Raw genomic sequence first — 20,008 nt, 5'->3', positions numbered from 1 at the left:
AAAATAACCACTGAGGTTCAACACATTTCCGGTGGTGTACGAAGAATACTCATATCACTCAAAACATTCAAGAAATGCTATAAAATATTGAGTTGTTCATTTTTCCAGACGCGACCACTTGATGCTTATAAAGTTCATTTTCATTTGTTTTATTATGCTCATACTGTATTAAGGGAGATACAATTTACGCTGAAGGCGTTGCAAATTTTACTCTCGTTATCACACTAGGTCCTTTTTTTTCAGAATATGGCTTTGCCACGCCACCTGACGACAAAAGCTCTGAACGATAATTAATCATGATTAAATAACAATAACTAAAAGAATGCAATACGATCATAAAGTCATGACACATCCTCAAATTGACCAACCTCACTTTCACAATTTATTTTGCCATACAAGCAGATGATTTAAGGACACGAATACCTGGAATTATTATTAAGATTTATCTCTTTAGATTTTCAAGAATTTAAATTTGTTTTATCATCTCAACCACTCTGAACACGCTAGTTTCCTTCCGCTATTTCACATGGATTTAACGGAAACGGTCCTCAATGACTGTGTTTGATGCTGTCGAGACAGCTACACTCACAGCCTGTTTCACGCTCAGAAACCAGCGTCTTAACTCGTCATCGTGGGTTGAAAGGAGACAAGTTTCTGGTGGGAAACAAGTCAAGATATACTACAGAAATGATCCTGTGAAGTATGATCTTAAATGCAATGTTATTTTGCAGAACTCTAAATAAGGTTTGTACGATCAATGAGCTTTGGCGTAAATTACAGTGCATAGATCGATATTTCGGAATATTAAATTGAGATTTGCAATACTTGACGCACACAGTACATACATTGTCAGGTCTTGCATTTTGTTCATTTATTGAAACACCGAGAAGCTCTTTAATAGTTATAGAACAAGTGACGAGACCAATTTTGGACACAATAAAGAATCCGCGTGCTCATCAAATCAATTTATTACAGTAATGTATTATCGATTGAGAGCCCATTTATCAGCTGGGTGTTTGGCGTGCACCTATAATCCTGCTTCGGGGAGGCTTGGTAGAGTGGATGGCTTGAGTTTAGGAGCCCTGTTTCGTGATACCGCATGTTGATCAGGTGCCCGCACTAAGCTTGACATCAGCATGGATCTGCTAGAGGAATCTAGTAGGTGCAGGTTAGCTAAGGAGGAGCGTAGTGGGTCAGGAGGGAAACCTAGCAGCCAAAAGTTCCCGTGTTCGGCAGTAGTGGGATCGTGCCAGTGAGTGGGCGTCATGCAACAGCCTCAACAAAATAGCCAAACCTCTATCTTTTTTTTTGTCGTTAAAACTACCGAGATCAAACAAACATGCGTTCTACAATATATGGTATCATTAATCAAAGTCCCAGCAATACCCTTTTCAACTAATACCTAAAAAATACATTATATTCCATGTCTCATCTAACTTGGGGAGCAAAAATAAAATTACACCATGCCAACAGCATCCCGTATTCCCAAGCGGTCACCCATCCAAGTACTAACGGGACCCGACATAGCTTAACTTCCGGGAGCTGACGAGACCGGGTGAGTTCTATGTGGTATGGCCGTTGACATCAATTCAGTCGCCATTACCCGACCATATTCGCCTCTAAATCTAGTTCTAATGCTTGCTTACTTTCTGTTCGAAATACACACCAACCTTAGCCAAACAAACGAGGACATATAAGTACATTTGTCAATGGACAACCGAATATAAAATTTGATAATATTTCCAAACGCCACTATTTTTGGCTAACTGTCATTTTTAATTTTCTCGTTCCGGGGATGTCCGATCAATGAGCCAACAATCCAAGTGTCATAAGGCTAACGATTGCTTCCCTTACTTAGCTTGCGTTGCATAAGGATCTCAGAGTCAGAGAGATTAGATAGAGCTGCCCGAAGAAACCACCAACGTACAAGCCTCTCGGCTGTGCCGTGCGCTTCGCGCTTTACTTAGCTTGCGTTGCATAAGGATCTCAGAGCCAGAGAGATTAGATAGAGCTGCCCGAAGAAACCACCAACGTACAAGCCTCTCGGCTGTGCCGTGCGCTTCGCGCACGGCGTTTCAAATATCTTTCAGCAACAAAGAGGTTGGAGGACGTCTAGTAGCCTCTCGGCTGTGCCGTGCGCTTCGCGCACGGCGTTTCAAATATCTTTCAGCAACAAAGAGGTTGGAGGACGTCTAGTAGGCAATATCCAGTAAAAAATACGTTCCTTCCATTTTCAACTAATGCCAAAATAATACATTGTAGTCCATGTAGTATCACCCATCTTGGGAAGCACTTCAATTCAATTGGATTCACAAAAATAAAATAATTCCATGCCAACAGCATCCCGTATTCCCAAGCGGTCACCCATCCAAGTACTAACGGGACCCGACATAGCTTAACTTCCGGGAGCTGACGAGACCGGGTGAGTTCTATGTGGTATGGCCGTTGACATTAAACTAGACGCAATTACCCGACCATATTCGCCTCTAATCTATTACTTGTGCTTGAGATTTATCTTTTTGAAATACACACTAATCTTACCAAAACCACCGAAAAACTATCAGTTTGTCATTTTACAAATGTTGTCAGTATGTAGTAGTAGAATATCTTTGTTTCCGCATACAGACGTTTTTAATTTTTCATTTATTCAAAGTGCCCAATCAGAAGACCGGGCGTTAAAAAAATAAGTCATATAGACTCATCAATGCTCCTAACCACGGAAATCTTTAGTAAAAGGCGAAAGATTTATCCGGGTATTGATTAGAAACCAGAGTAAATAACAGTGGTATGCCTTGTATTTATATTCATTTCAAAATTTTGAAGTGCGCTTGTAAGGTTTTTTTTCGAAACATGCGTTTACATATCAAAATCCTTGTGCAATTCTTTATCAATGGGTACAGTTATTTTAAAGTAAATATCATGTATAAAGCTCGTTAACATGTTTTTGAACGAAACAGTTGTGCGCAGTGTTATTTTTGAAAAAAATGAACGATCTTTATGGTACAAGCCCAACACGTAGGTGGTGGGATCAGATGTTTACCCCGACATTCACCCTACAGCGGTTAACAATTTATTGAACTTCCCCTTTAAACATGGTGGAATCTTTTCACCTTGTCATTTGGAATCACCTTTTCAAATATTTTCCCCGTGTTCACAATGTTCCAACTGACTGATATTAATGGCCTTCAGCGAACGAATTAATCAGCCTTGTCTGACGTGCAATACCAACTAAATGGAAACAAAAATCACTTATACGATTTCACTTTCACCGTTTAATGTTATAAACACACTATGCAACACTCCAATTTTTCTAACTGACTGTAATTTTTTTTTTCTTGTACGCTGAAATGCTCCTGATGGAGCTATCAAAAATTGCCGACGACAAAGATTATTTCACTTCATCGTGGCGGGGTATTGGTTAAAGTTTTCAACTAGCAATAATCACACCTCGGGAGACCCTCATTGGTTATGATATTGCCACTGCGCAAAGCTAAATTATAATCAGAAAAGCAAGTCTACTTAAGCATTTGCTGAATTCGTTCTGCTTGGACGTGTTGGACCAACAATTTCGTTCAGAAATATTCATTTAGATTACCCTAGGCAAATTTTAATTTCCATCTCCCATTGGACTAATACCAACAGGGGACAGTTCATTACATACATGAAATAATTTTTGTCTTAATATCGGGTCAAATACTTGAAATTCTGTAAATGTGTATTTTTCTTCCATACATTTCAACAACTTCCTGCACACACAAAAAAAGGGAGGGGGAATTTCAGGTTTTCATTCCAAATTGTTTTTCACATTATGAACTATTGAAGTGAGCGAGCATTACTTTCCAACCAAACAAAATTTATAGTTAATCTGCGTGTTGACGTGAAAAATCAGTTTTCAGTGCCGTGACCAGGATTCGAACCTGGGTTACTACGGATTCATATCTAGTAGGTACCACAACGTAGGGTCCTAACCACTAGACGATCACGGCCAATCCATTGGCCATGATGATTTATATTAAAGTAGCTAAACATGAATTTCATTACTTTGTTGTTTCTTCCCAGAAAGAAAATCTGATGCTTCGCGTATTCCCAAGCGGTCAACCCTACCGTTTACTAACGGGACCAGATTTAGTTCAACTTCCGGCAGATGACAAGAATTTTTCTTACATTTATAGTGTGTTCAGGGAACGGCGCGAACGCAGTCCCCCACTACCAAAAATTGTACTCCCGAGTTAATCACATTTGGATTAATCGCAAGGGTCAGCCCATCCTTAGTGCAATGGAAAGGCCTCGCCCTGGAGGAACCACCTTGGTGATCATGGTTGCCTCTGAGCCAGGTAAGTATGATTGTGGATGCTTTTTCACTTTGTTTAATACTTTGTATACAGCAGAACAATATTGACAAAGAGTGTTCAAGTATTTGACTGACGTTTAGAGAATACCACCCACTTTCTTTCATCGACTTGAATTACGAACTCGAGCAAAATATAGTAAATAAAGCTCAGTATTTATTTCATGGTCTTGATCTTTGCAAATACTTTTCAAGAAACAAATTGCTTGTTTTTTTTCATTTGGTCGTCCAATTGGCAAATAAGAAAATAAGAAAATCGACTTTTCATATGAAAATACACGCATCTTCATATTTTAAAAAAAAACATCACATCGAAAGATGAACAGTACTAATTAGTTAACACAATCAAGTACGTATTTTTTTATGCTTTTCTTGATATTACGAAAAAAATACAATTAGAAAAAATTACAAACATGTCTACATGACAGTTTTGCAATTATACATGGTCTTTTATTATACGGTGCTAAGACAATTTCTGTTTTATTCAATATGTTCTCCCTCATAGAGGGTGAGCCGATCCCGGAGGTACTGCAATACCGGGTCAACCCGTGGCGGGAGCAGTGCAAGCACTGTATTCCCACCGTATGCCAAAAATCAGTTTAATATTCTGGGGTCCATTTGAACCCGTATCAGATATTAAGCTGATAAGAACAGATACTACACTTTGATCTTAGCCAAAAGGCCGAGAAGCGATAATGTTACAAGGATTACTGCCCAAAATAACCACTGAGGTTCAACACATTTCCGGTGGTGTACGAAGAATACTCATATCACTCAAAACATTCAAGAAATGCTATAAAATATTGAGTTGTTCATTTTTCCAGACGCGACCACTTGATGCTTATAAAGTTCATTTTCATTTGTTTTATTATGCTCATACTGTATTAAGGGAGATACAATTTACGCTGAAGGCGTTGCAAATTTTACTCTCGTTATCACACTAGGTCCTTTTTTTTCAGAATATGGCTTTGCCACGCCACCTGACGACAAAAGCTCTGAACGATAATTAATCATGATTAAATAACAATAACTAAAAGAATGCAATACGATCATAAAGTCATGACACATCCTCAAATTGACCAACCTCACTTTCACAATTTATTTTGCCATACAAGCAGATGATTTAAGGACACGAATACCTGGAATTATTATTAAGATTTATCTCTTTAGATTTTCAAGAATTTAAATTTGTTTTATCATCTCAACCACTCTGAACACGCTAGTTTCCTTCCGCTATTTCACATGGATTTAACGGAAACGGTCCTCAATGACTGTGTTTGATGCTGTCGAGACAGCTACACTCACAGCCTGTTTCACGCTCAGAAACCAGCGTCTTAACTCGTCATCGTGGGTTGAAAGGAGACAAGTTTCTGGTGGGAAACAAGTCAAGATATACTACAGAAATGATCCTGTGAAGTATGATCTTAAATGCAATGTTATTTTGCAGAACTCTAAATAAGGTTTGTACGATCAATGAGCTTTGGCGTAAATTACAGTGCATAGATCGATATTTCGGAATATTAAATTGAGATTTGCAATACTTGACGCACACAGTACATACATTGTCAGGTCTTGCATTTTGTTCATTTATTGAAACACCGAGAAGCTCTTTAATAGTTATAGAACAAGTGACGAGACCAATTTTGGACACAATAAAGAATCCGCGTGCTCATCAAATCAATTTATTACAGTAATGTATTATCGATTGAGAGCCCATTTATCAGCTGGGTGTTTGGCGTGCACCTATAATCCTGCTTCGGGGAGGCTTGGTAGAGTGGATGGCTTGAGTTTAGGAGCCCTGTTTCGTGATACCGCATGTTGATCAGGTGCCCGCACTAAGCTTGACATCAGCATGGATCTGCTAGAGGAATCTAGTAGGTGCAGGTTAGCTAAGGAGGAGCGTAGTGGGTCAGGAGGGAAACCTAGCAGCCAAAAGTTCCCGTGTTCGGCAGTAGTGGGATCGTGCCAGTGAGTGGGCGTCATGCAACAGCCTCAACAAAATAGCCAAACCTCTATCTTTTTTTTTGTCGTTAAAACTACCGAGATCAAACAAACATGCGTTCTACAATATATGGTATCATTAATCAAAGTCCCAGCAATACCCTTTTCAACTAATACCTAAAGAATACATTATATTCCATGTCTCATCTAACTTGGGGAGCAAAAATAAAATTACACCATGCCAACAGCATCCCGTATTCCCAAGCGGTCACCCATCCAAGTACTAACGGGACCCGACATAGCTTAACTTCCGGGAGCTGACGAGACCGGGTGAGTTCTATGTGGTATGGCCGTTGACATAAATTCAGTCGCCATTACCCGACCATATTCGCCTCTAAATCTAGTTCTAATGCTTGCTTACTTTCTGTTCGAAATACACACCAACCTTAGCCAAACAAACGAGGACATATAAGTACATTTGTCAATGGACAACCGAATATAAAATTTGATAATATTTCCAAACGCCACTATTTTTGGCTAACTGTCATTTTTAATTTTCTCGTTCCGGGGATGTCCGATCAATGAGCCAACAATCCAAGTGTCATAAGGCTAACGATTGCTTCCCTTACTTAGCTTGCGTTGCATAAGGATCTCAGAGTCAGAGAGATTAGATAGAGCTGCCCGAAGAAACCACCAACGTACAAGCCTCTCGGCTGTGCCGTGCGCTTCGCGCTTTACTTAGCTTGCGTTGCATAAGGATCTCAGAGCCAGAGAGATTAGATAGAGCTGCCCGAAGAAACCACCAACGTACAAGCCTCTCGGCTGTGCCGTGCGCTTCGCGCACGGCGTTTCAAATATCTTTCAGCAACAAAGAGGTTGGAGGACGTCTAGTAGCCTCTCGGCTGTGCCGTGCGCTTCGCGCACGGCGTTTCAAATATCTTTCAGCAACAAAGAGGTTGGAGGACGTCTAGTAGGCAATATCCAGTAAAAAATACGTTCCTTCCATTTTCAACTAATGCCAAAATAATACATTGTAGTCCATGTAGTATCACCCATCTTGGGAAGCACTTCAATTCAATTGGATTCACAAAAATAAAATAATTCCATGCCAACAGCATCCCGTATTCCCAAGCGGTCACCCATCCAAGTACTAACGGGACCCGACATAGCTTAACTTCCGGGAGCTGACGAGACCGGGTGAGTTCTATGTGGTATGGCCGTTGACATTAAACTAGACGCAATTACCCGACCATATTCGCCTCTAATCTATTACTTGTGCTTGAGATTTATCTTTTTGAAATACACACTAATCTTACCAAAACCACCGAAAAACTATCAGTTTGTCATTTTACAAATGTTGTCAGTATGTAGTAGTAGAATATCTTTGTTTCCGCATACAGACGTTTTTAATTTTTCATTTATTCAAAGTGCCCAATCAGAAGACCGGGCGTTAAAAAAATAAGTCATATAGACTCATCAATGCTCCTAACCACGGAAATCTTTAGTAAAAGGCGAAAGATTTATCCGGGTATTGATTAGAAACCAGAGTAAATAACAGTGGTATGCCTTGTATTTATATTCATTTCAAAATTTTGAAGTGCGCTTGTAAGGTTTTTTTTCGAAACATGCGTTTACATATCAAAATCCTTGTGCAATTCTTTATCAATGGGTACAGTTATTTTAAAGTAAATATCATGTATAAAGCTCGTTAACATGTTTTTGAACGAAACAGTTGTGCGCAGTGTTATTTTTGAAAAAAATGAACGATCTTTATGGTACAAGCCCAACACGTAGGTGGTGGGATCAGATGTTTACCCCGACATTCACCCTACAGCGGTTAACAATTTATTGAACTTCCCCTTTAAACATGGTGGAATCTTTTCACCTTGTCATTTGGAATCACCTTTTCAAATATTTTCCCCGTGTTCACAATGTTCCAACTGACTGATATTAATGGCCTTCAGCGAACGAATTAATCAGCCTTGTCTGACGTGCAATACCAACTAAATGGAAACAAAAATCACTTATACGATTTCACTTTCACCGTTTAATGTTATAAACACACTATGCAACACTCCAATTTTTCTAACTGACTGTAATTTTTTTTTTCTTGTACGCTGAAATGCTCCTGATGGAGCTATCAAAAATTGCCGACGACAAAGATTATTTCACTTCATCGTGGCGGGGTATTGGTTAAAGTTTTCAACTAGCAATAATCACACCTCGGGAGACCCTCATTGGTTATGATATTGCCACTGCGCAAAGCTAAATTATAATCAGAAAAGCAAGTCTACTTAAGCATTTGCTGAATTCGTTCTGCTTGGACGTGTTGGACCAACAATTTCGTTCAGAAATATTCATTTAGATTACCCTAGGCAAATTTTAATTTCCATCTCCCATTGGACTAATACCAACAGGGGACAGTTCATTACATACATGAAATAATTTTTGTCTTAATATCGGGTCAAATACTTGAAATTCTGTAAATGTGTATTTTTCTTCCATACATTTCAACAACTTCCTGCACACACAAAAAAAGGGAGGGGGAATTTCAGGTTTTCATTCCAAATTGTTTTTCACATTATGAACTATTGAAGTGAGCGAGCATTACTTTCCAACCAAACAAAATTTATAGTTAATCTGCGTGTTGACGTGAAAAATCAGTTTTCAGTGCCGTGACCAGGATTCGAACCTGGGTTACTACGGATTCATATCTAGTAGGTACCACAACGTAGGGTCCTAACCACTAGACGATCACGGCCAATCCATTGGCCATGATGATTTATATTAAAGTAGCTAAACATGAATTTCATTACTTTGTTGTTTCTTCCCAGAAAGAAAATCTGATGCTTCGCGTATTCCCAAGCGGTCAACCCTACCGTTTACTAACGGGACCAGATTTAGTTCAACTTCCGGCAGATGACAAGAATTTTTCTTACATTTATAGTGTGTTCAGGGAACGGCGCGAACGCAGTCCCCCACTACCAAAAATTGTACTCCCGAGTTAATCACATTTGGATTAATCGCAAGGGTCAGCCCATCCTTAGTGCAATGGAAAGGCCTCGCCCTGGAGGAACCACCTTGGTGATCATGGTTGCCTCTGAGCCAGGTAAGTATGATTGTGGATGCTTTTTCACTTTGTTTAATACTTTGTATACAGCAGAACAATATTGACAAAGAGTGTTCAAGTATTTGACTGACGTTTAGAGAATACCACCCACTTTCTTTCATCGACTTGAATTACGAACTCGAGCAAAATATAGTAAATAAAGCTCAGTATTTATTTCATGGTCTTGATCTTTGCAAATACTTTTCAAGAAACAAATTGCTTGTTTTTTTTCATTTGGTCGTCCAATTGGCAAATAAGAAAATAAGAAAATCGACTTTTCATATGAAAATACACGCATCTTCATATTTTAAAAAAAAACATCACATCGAAAGATGAACAGTACTAATTAGTTAACACAATCAAGTACGTATTTTTTTATGCTTTTCTTGATATTACGAAAAAAATACAATTAGAAAAAATTACAAACATGTCTACATGACAGTTTTGCAATTATACATGGTCTTTTATTATACGGTGCTAAGACAATTTCTGTTTTATTCAATATGTTCTCCCTCATAGAGGGTGAGCCGATCCCGGAGGTACTGCAATACCGGGTCAACCCGTGGCGGGAGCAGTGCAAGCACTGTATTCCCACCGTATGCCAAAAATCAGTTTAATATTCTGGGGTCCATTTGAACCCGTATCAGATATTAAGCTGATAAGAACAGATACTACACTTTGATCTTAGCCAAAAGGCCGAGAAGCGATAATGTTACAAGGATTACTGCCCAAAATAACCACTGAGGTTCAACACATTTCCGGTGGTGTACGAAGAATACTCATATCACTCAAAACATTCAAGAAATGCTATAAAATATTGAGTTGTTCATTTTTCCAGACGCGACCACTTGATGCTTATAAAGTTCATTTTCATTTGTTTTATTATGCTCATACTGTATTAAGGGAGATACAATTTACGCTGAAGGCGTTGCAAATTTTACTCTCGTTATCACACTAGGTCCTTTTTTTTCAGAATATGGCTTTGCCACGCCACCTGACGACAAAAGCTCTGAACGATAATTAATCATGATTAAATAACAATAACTAAAAGAATGCAATACGATCATAAAGTCATGACACATCCTCAAATTGACCAACCTCACTTTCACAATTTATTTTGCCATACAAGCAGATGATTTAAGGACACGAATACCTGGAATTATTATTAAGATTTATCTCTTTAGATTTTCAAGAATTTAAATTTGTTTTATCATCTCAACCACTCTGAACACGCTAGTTTCCTTCCGCTATTTCACATGGATTTAACGGAAACGGTCCTCAATGACTGTGTTTGATGCTGTCGAGACAGCTACACTCACAGCCTGTTTCACGCTCAGAAACCAGCGTCTTAACTCGTCATCGTGGGTTGAAAGGAGACAAGTTTCTGGTGGGAAACAAGTCAAGATATACTACAGAAATGATCCTGTGAAGTATGATCTTAAATGCAATGTTATTTTGCAGAACTCTAAATAAGGTTTGTACGATCAATGAGCTTTGGCGTAAATTACAGTGCATAGATCGATATTTCGGAATATTAAATTGAGATTTGCAATACTTGACGCACACAGTACATACATTGTCAGGTCTTGCATTTTGTTCATTTATTGAAACACCGAGAAGCTCTTTAATAGTTATAGAACAAGTGACGAGACCAATTTTGGACACAATAAAGAATCCGCGTGCTCATCAAATCAATTTATTACAGTAATGTATTATCGATTGAGAGCCCATTTATCAGCTGGGTGTTTGGCGTGCACCTATAATCCTGCTTCGGGGAGGCTTGGTAGAGTGGATGGCTTGAGTTTAGGAGCCCTGTTTCGTGATACCGCATGTTGATCAGGTGCCCGCACTAAGCTTGACATCAGCATGGATCTGCTAGAGGAATCTAGTAGGTGCAGGTTAGCTAAGGAGGAGCGTAGTGGGTCAGGAGGGAAACCTAGCAGCCAAAAGTTCCCGTGTTCGGCAGTAGTGGGATCGTGCCAGTGAGTGGGCGTCATGCAACAGCCTCAACAAAATAGCCAAACCTCTATCTTTTTTTTTGTCGTTAAAACTACCGAGATCAAACAAACATGCGTTCTACAATAAATGGTATCATTAATCAAAGTCCCAGCAATACCCTTTTCAACTAATACCTAAAGAATACATTATATTCCATGTCTCATCTAACTTGGGGAGCAAAAATAAAATTACACCATGCCAACAGCATCCCGTATTCCCAAGCGGTCACCCATCCAAGTACTAACGGGACCCGACATAGCTTAACTTCCGGGAGCTGACGAGACCGGGTGAGTTCTATGTGGTATGGCCGTTGACATCAATTCAGTCGCCATTACCCGACCATATTCGCCTCTAAATCTAGTTCTAATGCTTGCTTACTTTCTGTTCGAAATACACACCAACCTTAGCCAAACAAACGAGGACATATAAGTACATTTGTCAATGGACAACCGAATATAAAATTTGATAATATTTCCAAACGCCACTATTTTTGGCTAACTGTCATTTTTAATTTTCTCGTTCCGGGGATGTCCGATCAATGAGCCAACAATCCAAGTGTCATAAGGCTAACGATTGCTTCCCTTACTTAGCTTGCGTTGCATAAGGATCTCAGAGTCAGAGAGATTAGATAGAGCTGCCCGAAGAAACCACCAACGTACAAGCCTCTCGGCTGTGCCGTGCGCTTCGCGCTTTACTTAGCTTGCGTTGCATAAGGATCTCAGAGCCAGAGAGATTAGATAGAGCTGCCCGAAGAAACCACCAACGTACAAGCCTCTCGGCTGTGCCGTGCGCTTCGCGCACGGCGTTTCAAATATCTTTCAGCAACAAAGAGGTTGGAGGACGTCTAGTAGCCTCTCGGCTGTGCCGTGCGCTTCGCGCACGGCGTTTCAAATATCTTTCAGCAACAAAGAGGTTGGAGGACGTCTAGTAGGCAATATCCAGTAAAAAATACGTTCCTTCCATTTTCAACTAATGCCAAAATAATACATTGTAGTCCATGTAGTATCACCCATCTTGGGAAGCACTTCAATTCAATTGGATTCACAAAAATAAAATAATTCCATGCCAACAGCATCCCGTATTCCCAAGCGGTCACCCATCCAAGTACTAACGGGACCCGACATAGCTTAACTTCCGGGAGCTGACGAGACCGGGTGAGTTCTATGTGGTATGGCCGTTGACATTAAACTAGACGCAATTACCCGACCATATTCGCCTCTAATCTATTACTTGTGCTTGAGATTTATCTTTTTGAAATACACACTAATCTTACCAAAACCACCGAAAAACTATCAGTTTGTCATTTTACAAATGTTGTCAGTATGTAGTAGTAGAATATCTTTGTTTCCGCATACAGACGTTTTTAATTTTTCATTTATTCAAAGTGCCCAATCAGAAGACCGGGCGTTAAAAAAATAAGTCATATAGACTCATCAATGCTCCTAACCACGGAAATCTTTAGTAAAAGGCGAAAGATTTATCCGGGTATTGATTAGAAACCAGAGTAAATAACAGTGGTATGCCTTGTATTTATATTCATTTCAAAATTTTGAAGTGCGCTTGTAAGGTTTTTTTTCGAAACATGCGTTTACATATCAAAATCCTTGTGCAATTCTTTATCAATGGGTACAGTTATTTTAAAGTAAATATCATGTATAAAGCTCGTTAACATGTTTTTGAACGAAACAGTTGTGCGCAGTGTTATTTTTGAAAAAAATGAACGATCTTTATGGTACAAGCCCAACACGTAGGTGGTGGGATCAGATGTTTACCCCGACATTCACCCTACAGCGGTTAACAATTTATTGAACTTCCCCTTTAAACATGGTGGAATCTTTTCACCTTGTCATTTGGAATCACCTTTTCAAATATTTTCCCCGTGTTCACAATGTTCCAACTGACTGATATTAATGGCCTTCAGCGAACGAATTAATCAGCCTTGTCTGACGTGCAATACCAACTAAATGGAAACAAAAATCACTTATACGATTTCACTTTCACCGTTTAATGTTATAAACACACTATGCAACACTCCAATTTTTCTAACTGACTGTAATTTTTTTTTTCTTGTACGCTGAAATGCTCCTGATGGAGCTATCAAAAATTGCCGACGACAAAGATTATTTCACTTCATCGTGGCGGGGTATTGGTTAAAGTTTTCAACTAGCAATAATCACACCTCGGGAGACCCTCATTGGTTATGATATTGCCACTGCGCAAAGCTAAATTATAATCAGAAAAGCAAGTCTACTTAAGCATTTGCTGAATTCGTTCTGCTTGGACGTGTTGGACCAACAATTTCGTTCAGAAATATTCATTTAGATTACCCTAGGCAAATTTTAATTTCCATCTCCCATTGGACTAATACCAACAGGGGACAGTTCATTACATACATGAAATAATTTTTGTCTTAATATCGGGTCAAATACTTGAAATTCTGTAAATGTGTATTTTTCTTCCATACATTTCAACAACTTCCTGCACACACAAAAAAAGGGAGGGGGAATTTCAGGTTTTCATTCCAAATTGTTTTTCACATTATGAACTATTGAAGTGAGCGAGCATTACTTTCCAACCAAACAAAATTTATAGTTAATCTGCGTGTTGACGTGAAAAATCAGTTTTCAGTGCCGTGACCAGGATTCGAACCTGGGTTACTACGGATTCATATCTAGTAGGTACCACAACGTAGGGTCCTAACCACTAGACGATCACGGCCAATCCATTGGCCATGATGATTTATATTAAAGTAGCTAAACATGAATTTCATTACTTTGTTGTTTCTTCCCAGAAAGAAAATCTGATGCTTCGCGTATTCCCAAGCGGTCAACCCTACCGTTTACTAACGGGACCAGATTTAGTTCAACTTCCGGCAGATGACAAGAATTTTTCTTACATTTATAGTGTGTTCAGGGAACGGCGCGAACGCAGTCCCCCACTACCAAAAATTGTACTCCCGAGTTAATCACATTTGGATTAATCGCAAGGGTCAGCCCATCCTTAGTGCAATGGAAAGGCCTCGCCCTGGAGGAACCACCTTGGTGATCATGGTTGCCTCTGAGCCAGGTAAGTATGATTGTGGATGCTTTTTCACTTTGTTTAATACTTTGTATACAGCAGAACAATATTGACAAAGAGTGTTCAAGTATTTGACTGACGTTTAGAGAATACCACCCACTTTCTTTCATCGACTTGAATTACGAACTCGAGCAAAATATAGTAAATAAAGCTCAGTATTTATTTCATGGTCTTGATCTTTGCAAATACTTTTCAAGAAACAAATTGCTTGTTTTTTTTCATTTGGTCGTCCAATTGGCAAATAAGAAAATAAGAAAATCGACTTTTCATATGAAAATACACGCATCTTCATATTTTAAAAAAAAACATCACATCGAAAGATGAACAGTACTAATTAGTTAACACAATCAAGTACGTATTTTTTTATGCTTTTCTTGATATTACGAAAAAAATACAATTAGAAAAAATTACAAACATGTCTACATGACAGTTTTGCAATTATACATGGTCTTTTATTATACGGTGCTAAGACAATTTCTGTTTTATTCAATATGTTCTCCCTCATAGAGGGTGAGCCGATCCCGGAGTTACTGCAATACCGGGTCAACCCGTGGCGGGAGCAGTGCAAGCACTGTATTCCCACCGTATGCCAAAAATCAGTTTAATATTCTGGGGTCCATTTGAACCCGTATCAGATATTAAGCTGATAAGAACAGATACTACACTTTGATCTTAGCCAAAAGGCCGAGAAGCGATAATGTTACAAGGATTACTGCCCAAAATAACCACTGAGGTTCAACACATTTCCGGTGGTGTACGAAGAATACTCATATCACTCAAAACATTCAAGAAATGCTATAAAATATTGAGTTGTTCATTTTTCCAGACGCGACCACTTGATGCTTATAAAGTTCATTTTCATTTGTTTTATTATGCTCATACTGTATTAAGGGAGATACAATTTACGCTGAAGGCGTTGCAAATTTTACTCTCGTTATCACACTAGGTCCTTTTTTTTCAGAATATGGCTTTGCCACGCCACCTGACGACAAAAGCTCTGAACGATAATTAATCATGATTAAATAACAATAACTAAAAGAATGCAATACGATCATAAAGTCATGACACATCCTCAAATTGACCAACCTCACTTTCACAATTTATTTTGCCATACAAGCAGATGATTTAAGGACACGAATACCTGGAATTATTATTAAGATTTATCTCTTTAGATTTTCAAGAATTTAAATTTGTTTTATCATCTCAACCACTCTGAACACGCTAGTTTCCTTCCGCTATTTCACATGGATTTAACGGAAACGGTCCTCAATGACTGTGTTTGATGCTGTCGAGACAGCTACACTCACAGCCTGTTTCACGCTCAGAAACCAGCGTCTTAACTCGTCATCGTGGGTTGAAAGGAGACAAGTTTCTGGTGGGAAACAAGTCAAGATATACTACAGAAATGATCCTGTGAAGTATGATCTTAAATGCAATGTTATTTTGCAGAACTCTAAATAAGGTTTGTACGATCAATGAGCTTTGGCGTAAATTACAGTGCATAGATCGATATTTCGGAATATTAAATTGAGATTTGCAATACTTGACGCACACAGTACATACATTGTCAGGTCTTGCATTTTGTTCATTTATTGAAACACCGAGAAGCTCTTTAATAGTTATAGAACAAGTGACGAGACCAATTTTGGACACAATAAAGAATCCGCGTGCTCATCAAATCAATTTATTACAGTAATGTATTATCGATTGAGAGCCCATTTATCAGCTGGGTGTTTGGCGTGCACCTATAATCCTGCTTCGGGGAGGCTTGGTAGAGTGGATGGCTTGAGTTTAGGAGCCCTGTTTCGTGATACCGCATGTTGATCAGGTGCCCGCACTAAGCTTGACATCAGCATGGATCTGCTAGAGGAATCTAGTAGGTGCAGGTTAGCTAAGGAGGAGCGTAGTGGGTCAGGAGGGAAACCTAGCAGCCAAAAGTTCCCGTGTTCGGCAGTAGTGGGATCGTGCCAGTGAGTGGGCGTCATGCAACAGCCTCAACAAAATAGCCAAACCTCTATCTTTTTTTTTGTCGTTAAAACTACCGAGATCAAACAAACATGCGTTCTACAATATATGGTATCATTAATCAAAGTCCCAGCAATACCCTTTTCAACTAATACCTAAAGAATACATTATATTCCATGTCTCATCTAACTTGGGGAGCAAAAATAAAATTACACCATGCCAACAGCATCCCGTATTCCCAAGCGGTCACCCATCCAAGTACTAACGGGACCCGACATAGCTTAACTTCCGGGAGCTGACGAGACCGGGTGAGTTCTATGTGGTGTGGCCGTTGACATCAATTCAGTCGCCATTACCCGACCATATTCGCCTCTAAATCTAGTTCTAATGCTTGCTTACTTTCTGTTCGAAATACACACCAACCTTAGCCAAACAAACGAGGACATATAAGTACATTTGTCAATGGACAACCGAATATAAAATTTGATAATATTTCCAAACGCCACTATTTTTGGCTAACTGTCATTTTTAATTTTCTCGTTCCGGGGATGTCCGATCAATGAGCCAACAATCCAAGTGTCATAAGGCTAACGATTGCTTCCCTTACTTAGCTTGCGTTGCATAAGGATCTCAGAGTCAGAGAGATTAGATAGAGCTGCCCGAAGAAACCACCAACGTACAAGCCTCTCGGCTGTGCCGTGCGCTTCGCGCTTTACTTAGCTTGCGTTGCATAAGGATCTCAGAGCCAGAGAGATTAGATAGAGCTGCCCGAAGAAACCACCAACGTACAAGCCTCTCGGCGTACAGCCGAGAGGCTACTAGACGTCCTCCAACCTCTTTGTTGCTGAAAGATATTTGAAACGCCGTGCGCGAAGCGCACGGCACAGCCGAGAGGCTTGTACGTTGGTGGTTTCTTCGGGCAGCTCTATCTAATCTCTCTGGCTCTGAGATCCTTATGCAACGCAAGCTAAGTAAAGCGCGAAGCGCACGGCACAGCCGAGAGGCTTGTACGTTGGTGGTTTCTTCGGGCAGCTCTATCTAATCTCTCTGACTCTGAGATCCTTATGCAACGCAAGCTAAGTAAGGGAAGCAATCGTTAGCCTTATGACACTTGGATTGTTGGCTCATTGATCGGACATCCCCGGAACGAGAAAATTAAAAATGACAGTTAGCCACAAAAGACAGTGACGACAAAAGCTCTGAACGATAATTAATCATGATTAAATAACAATAACTAAAAGAATGCAATACGATCATAAAGTCATGACACATCCTCAAATTGACCAACCTCACTTTCACAATTTATTTTGCCATACAAGCAGATGATTTAAGGACACGAATACCTGGAATTATTATTAAGATGTATCTCTTTAGATTTTCAAGAATTTAAATTTGTTTTATCATCTCAACCACTCTGAACACGCTAGTTTCCTTCCGCTATTTCACATGGATTTAACGGAAACGGTCCTCAATGACTGTGTTTGATGCTGTCGAGACAGCTACACTCACAGCCTGTTTCACGCTCAGAAACCAGCGTCTTAACTCGTCATCGTGGGTTGAAAGGAGACAAGTTTCTGGTGGGAAACAAGTCAAGATATACTACAGAAATGATCCTGTGAAGTATGATCTTAAATGCAATGTTATTTTGCAGAACTCTAAATAAGGTTTGTACGATCAATGAGCTTTGGCGTAAATTACAGTGCATAGATCGATATTTCGGAATATTAAATTGAGATTTGCAATACTTGACGCACACAGTACATACATTGTCAGGTCTTGCATTTTGTTCATTTATTGAAACACCGAGAAGCTCTTTAATAGTTATAGAACAAGTGACGAGACCAATTTTGGACACAATAAAGAATCCGCGTGCTCATCAAATCAATTTATTACAGTAATGTATTATCGATTGAGAGCCCATTTATCAGCTGGGTGTTTGGCGTGCACCTATAATCCTGCTTCGGGGAGGCTTGGTAGAGTGGATGGCTTGAGTTTAGGAGCCCTGTTTCGTGATACCGCATGTTGATCAGGTGCCCGCACTAAGCTTGACATCAGCATGGATCTGCTAGAGGAATCTAGTAGGTGCAGGTTAGCTAAGGAGGAGCGTAGTGGGTCAGGAGGGAAACCTAGCAGCCAAAAGTTCCCGTGTTCGGCAGTAGTGGGATCGTGCCAGTGAGTGGGCGTCATGCAACAGCCTCAACAAAATAGCCAAACCTCTATCTTTTTTTTGTCGTTAAAACTACCGAGATCAAACAAACATGCGTTCTACAATATATGGTATCATTAATCAAAGTCCCAGCAATACCCTTTTCAACTAATACCTAAAGAATACATTATATTCCATGTCTCATCTAACTTGGGGAGCAAAAATAAAATTACACCATGCCAACAGCATCCCGTATTCCCAAGCGGTCACCCATCCAAGTACTAACGGGACCCGACATAGCTTAACTTCCGGGAGCTGACGAGACCGGGTGAGTTCTATGTGGTATGGCCGTTGACATCAATTCAGTCGCCATTACCCGACCATATTCGCCTCTAAATCTAGTTCTAATGCTTGCTTACTTTCTGTTCGAAATACACACCAACCTTAGCCAAACAAACGAGGACATATAAGTACATTTGTCAATGGACAACCGAATATAAAATTTGATAATATTTCCAAACGCCACTATTTTTGGCTAACTGTCATTTTTAATTTTCTCGTTCCGGGGATGTCCGATCAATGAGCCAACAATCCAAGTGTCATAAGGCTAACGATTGCTTCCCTTACTTAGCTTGCGTTGCATAAGGATCTCAGAGTCAGAGAGATTAGATAGAGCTGCCCGAAGAAACCACCAACGTACAAGCCTCTCGGCTGTGCCGTGCGCTTCGCGCTTTACTTAGCTTGCGTTGCATAAGGATCTCAGAGCCAGAGAGATTAGATAGAGCTGCCCGAAGAAACCACCAACGTACAAGCCTCTCGGCTGTGCCGTGCGCTTCGCGCACGGCGTTTCAAATATCTTTCAGCAACAAAGAGGTTGGAGGACGTCTAGTAGCCTCTCGGCTGTGCCGTGCGCTTCGCGCACGGCGTTTCAAATATCTTTCAGCAACAAAGAGGTTGGAGGACGTCTAGTAGGCAATATCCAGTAAAAAATACGTTCCTTCCATTTTCAACTAATGCCAAAATAATACATTGTAGTCCATGTAGTATCACCCATCTTGGGAAGCACTTCAATTCAATTGGATTCACAAAAATAAAATAATTCCATGCCAACAGCATCCCGTATTCCCAAGCGGTCACCCATCCAAGTACTAACGGGACCCGACATAGCTTAACTTCCGGGAGCTGACGAGACCGGGTGAGTTCTATGTGGTATGGCCGTTGACATTAAACTAGACGCAATTACCCGACCATATTCGCCTCTAATCTATTACTTGTGCTTGAGATTTATCTTTTTGAAATACACACTAATCTTACCAAAACCACCGAAAAACTATCAGTTTGTCATTTTACAAATGTTGTCAGTATGTAGTAGTAGAATATCTTTGTTTCCGCATACAGACGTTTTTAATTTTTCATTTATTCA

The 20,008-nt window shown here is 39.8% G+C and overlaps 26 non-coding genes across 26 annotated transcripts; all 26 read right to left on the bottom strand.

The window, feature by feature from the left end:
- Nucleotides 1-488: 488 nt before the first annotated feature.
- On the bottom strand, nt 489-710 carry LOC124318809. Its single transcript, XR_006912490.1, has one exon. It is a non-coding gene; the product is annotated as a small nucleolar RNA U3 (small nucleolar RNA).
- Nucleotides 711-1,464: 754 nt separating this feature from the next.
- LOC124318831 lies at nt 1,465-1,583 on the bottom strand. Its single transcript, XR_006912515.1, has one exon. It is a non-coding gene; the product is annotated as a 5S ribosomal RNA (ribosomal RNA).
- A 748-nt stretch (nt 1,584-2,331) lies between these two features.
- On the bottom strand, nt 2,332-2,450 carry LOC124318819. Its single transcript, XR_006912502.1, has one exon. It is a non-coding gene; the product is annotated as a 5S ribosomal RNA (ribosomal RNA).
- A 203-nt stretch (nt 2,451-2,653) lies between these two features.
- LOC124318853 lies at nt 2,654-2,776 on the bottom strand. Its single transcript, XR_006912539.1, has one exon. It is a non-coding gene; the product is annotated as a U5 spliceosomal RNA (small nuclear RNA).
- Nucleotides 2,777-3,350: 574 nt separating this feature from the next.
- Nucleotides 3,351-3,492, bottom strand: LOC124318830. The gene has a single exon (XR_006912513.1). It is a non-coding gene; the product is annotated as a U4 spliceosomal RNA (small nuclear RNA).
- A 686-nt stretch (nt 3,493-4,178) lies between these two features.
- Nucleotides 4,179-4,342, bottom strand: LOC124318759. The gene has a single exon (XR_006912438.1). It is a non-coding gene; the product is annotated as a U1 spliceosomal RNA (small nuclear RNA).
- Nucleotides 4,343-4,851: 509 nt separating this feature from the next.
- Nucleotides 4,852-5,042, bottom strand: LOC124318785. Its single transcript, XR_006912465.1, has one exon. It is a non-coding gene; the product is annotated as a U2 spliceosomal RNA (small nuclear RNA).
- Nucleotides 5,043-5,552: 510 nt separating this feature from the next.
- On the bottom strand, nt 5,553-5,774 carry LOC124318807. The gene has a single exon (XR_006912488.1). It is a non-coding gene; the product is annotated as a small nucleolar RNA U3 (small nucleolar RNA).
- A 754-nt stretch (nt 5,775-6,528) lies between these two features.
- On the bottom strand, nt 6,529-6,647 carry LOC124318808. The gene has a single exon (XR_006912489.1). It is a non-coding gene; the product is annotated as a 5S ribosomal RNA (ribosomal RNA).
- Nucleotides 6,648-7,395: 748 nt separating this feature from the next.
- LOC124318796 lies at nt 7,396-7,514 on the bottom strand. Its single transcript, XR_006912477.1, has one exon. It is a non-coding gene; the product is annotated as a 5S ribosomal RNA (ribosomal RNA).
- A 203-nt stretch (nt 7,515-7,717) lies between these two features.
- On the bottom strand, nt 7,718-7,840 carry LOC124318852. The gene has a single exon (XR_006912538.1). It is a non-coding gene; the product is annotated as a U5 spliceosomal RNA (small nuclear RNA).
- Nucleotides 7,841-8,414: 574 nt separating this feature from the next.
- LOC124318829 lies at nt 8,415-8,556 on the bottom strand. The gene has a single exon (XR_006912512.1). It is a non-coding gene; the product is annotated as a U4 spliceosomal RNA (small nuclear RNA).
- Nucleotides 8,557-9,242: 686 nt separating this feature from the next.
- Nucleotides 9,243-9,406, bottom strand: LOC124318758. The gene has a single exon (XR_006912437.1). It is a non-coding gene; the product is annotated as a U1 spliceosomal RNA (small nuclear RNA).
- Nucleotides 9,407-9,915: 509 nt separating this feature from the next.
- Nucleotides 9,916-10,106, bottom strand: LOC124318783. Its single transcript, XR_006912463.1, has one exon. It is a non-coding gene; the product is annotated as a U2 spliceosomal RNA (small nuclear RNA).
- Nucleotides 10,107-10,616: 510 nt separating this feature from the next.
- LOC124318806 lies at nt 10,617-10,838 on the bottom strand. Its single transcript, XR_006912487.1, has one exon. It is a non-coding gene; the product is annotated as a small nucleolar RNA U3 (small nucleolar RNA).
- Nucleotides 10,839-11,592: 754 nt separating this feature from the next.
- Nucleotides 11,593-11,711, bottom strand: LOC124318784. The gene has a single exon (XR_006912464.1). It is a non-coding gene; the product is annotated as a 5S ribosomal RNA (ribosomal RNA).
- A 748-nt stretch (nt 11,712-12,459) lies between these two features.
- On the bottom strand, nt 12,460-12,578 carry LOC124318773. Its single transcript, XR_006912451.1, has one exon. It is a non-coding gene; the product is annotated as a 5S ribosomal RNA (ribosomal RNA).
- Nucleotides 12,579-12,781: 203 nt separating this feature from the next.
- LOC124318851 lies at nt 12,782-12,904 on the bottom strand. The gene has a single exon (XR_006912536.1). It is a non-coding gene; the product is annotated as a U5 spliceosomal RNA (small nuclear RNA).
- Nucleotides 12,905-13,478: 574 nt separating this feature from the next.
- LOC124318828 lies at nt 13,479-13,620 on the bottom strand. Its single transcript, XR_006912511.1, has one exon. It is a non-coding gene; the product is annotated as a U4 spliceosomal RNA (small nuclear RNA).
- A 686-nt stretch (nt 13,621-14,306) lies between these two features.
- On the bottom strand, nt 14,307-14,470 carry LOC124318757. The gene has a single exon (XR_006912436.1). It is a non-coding gene; the product is annotated as a U1 spliceosomal RNA (small nuclear RNA).
- Nucleotides 14,471-14,979: 509 nt separating this feature from the next.
- Nucleotides 14,980-15,170, bottom strand: LOC124318800. Its single transcript, XR_006912482.1, has one exon. It is a non-coding gene; the product is annotated as a U2 spliceosomal RNA (small nuclear RNA).
- A 510-nt stretch (nt 15,171-15,680) lies between these two features.
- Nucleotides 15,681-15,902, bottom strand: LOC124318805. The gene has a single exon (XR_006912486.1). It is a non-coding gene; the product is annotated as a small nucleolar RNA U3 (small nucleolar RNA).
- Nucleotides 15,903-16,656: 754 nt separating this feature from the next.
- LOC124318907 lies at nt 16,657-16,775 on the bottom strand. Its single transcript, XR_006912597.1, has one exon. It is a non-coding gene; the product is annotated as a 5S ribosomal RNA (ribosomal RNA).
- Nucleotides 16,776-17,847: 1,072 nt separating this feature from the next.
- LOC124318803 lies at nt 17,848-18,069 on the bottom strand. Its single transcript, XR_006912485.1, has one exon. It is a non-coding gene; the product is annotated as a small nucleolar RNA U3 (small nucleolar RNA).
- Nucleotides 18,070-18,822: 753 nt separating this feature from the next.
- On the bottom strand, nt 18,823-18,941 carry LOC124318760. The gene has a single exon (XR_006912439.1). It is a non-coding gene; the product is annotated as a 5S ribosomal RNA (ribosomal RNA).
- Nucleotides 18,942-19,689: 748 nt separating this feature from the next.
- LOC124318906 lies at nt 19,690-19,808 on the bottom strand. The gene has a single exon (XR_006912596.1). It is a non-coding gene; the product is annotated as a 5S ribosomal RNA (ribosomal RNA).
- Between the last annotated feature and the right edge of the window lie 200 nt (nt 19,809-20,008).

This window comes from Daphnia pulicaria, unplaced genomic scaffold (genome assembly GCF_021234035.1).
Source record: "Daphnia pulicaria isolate SC F1-1A unplaced genomic scaffold, SC_F0-13Bv2 h1tg000071l, whole genome shotgun sequence".
In the NCBI taxonomy this organism is placed as follows: Eukaryota; Metazoa; Arthropoda; class Branchiopoda; order Diplostraca; family Daphniidae; genus Daphnia; species Daphnia pulicaria.
The sequence above is the reverse complement of the archived record's forward strand: the minus strand, read 5'-3'. Positions and strand labels throughout refer to the sequence as shown.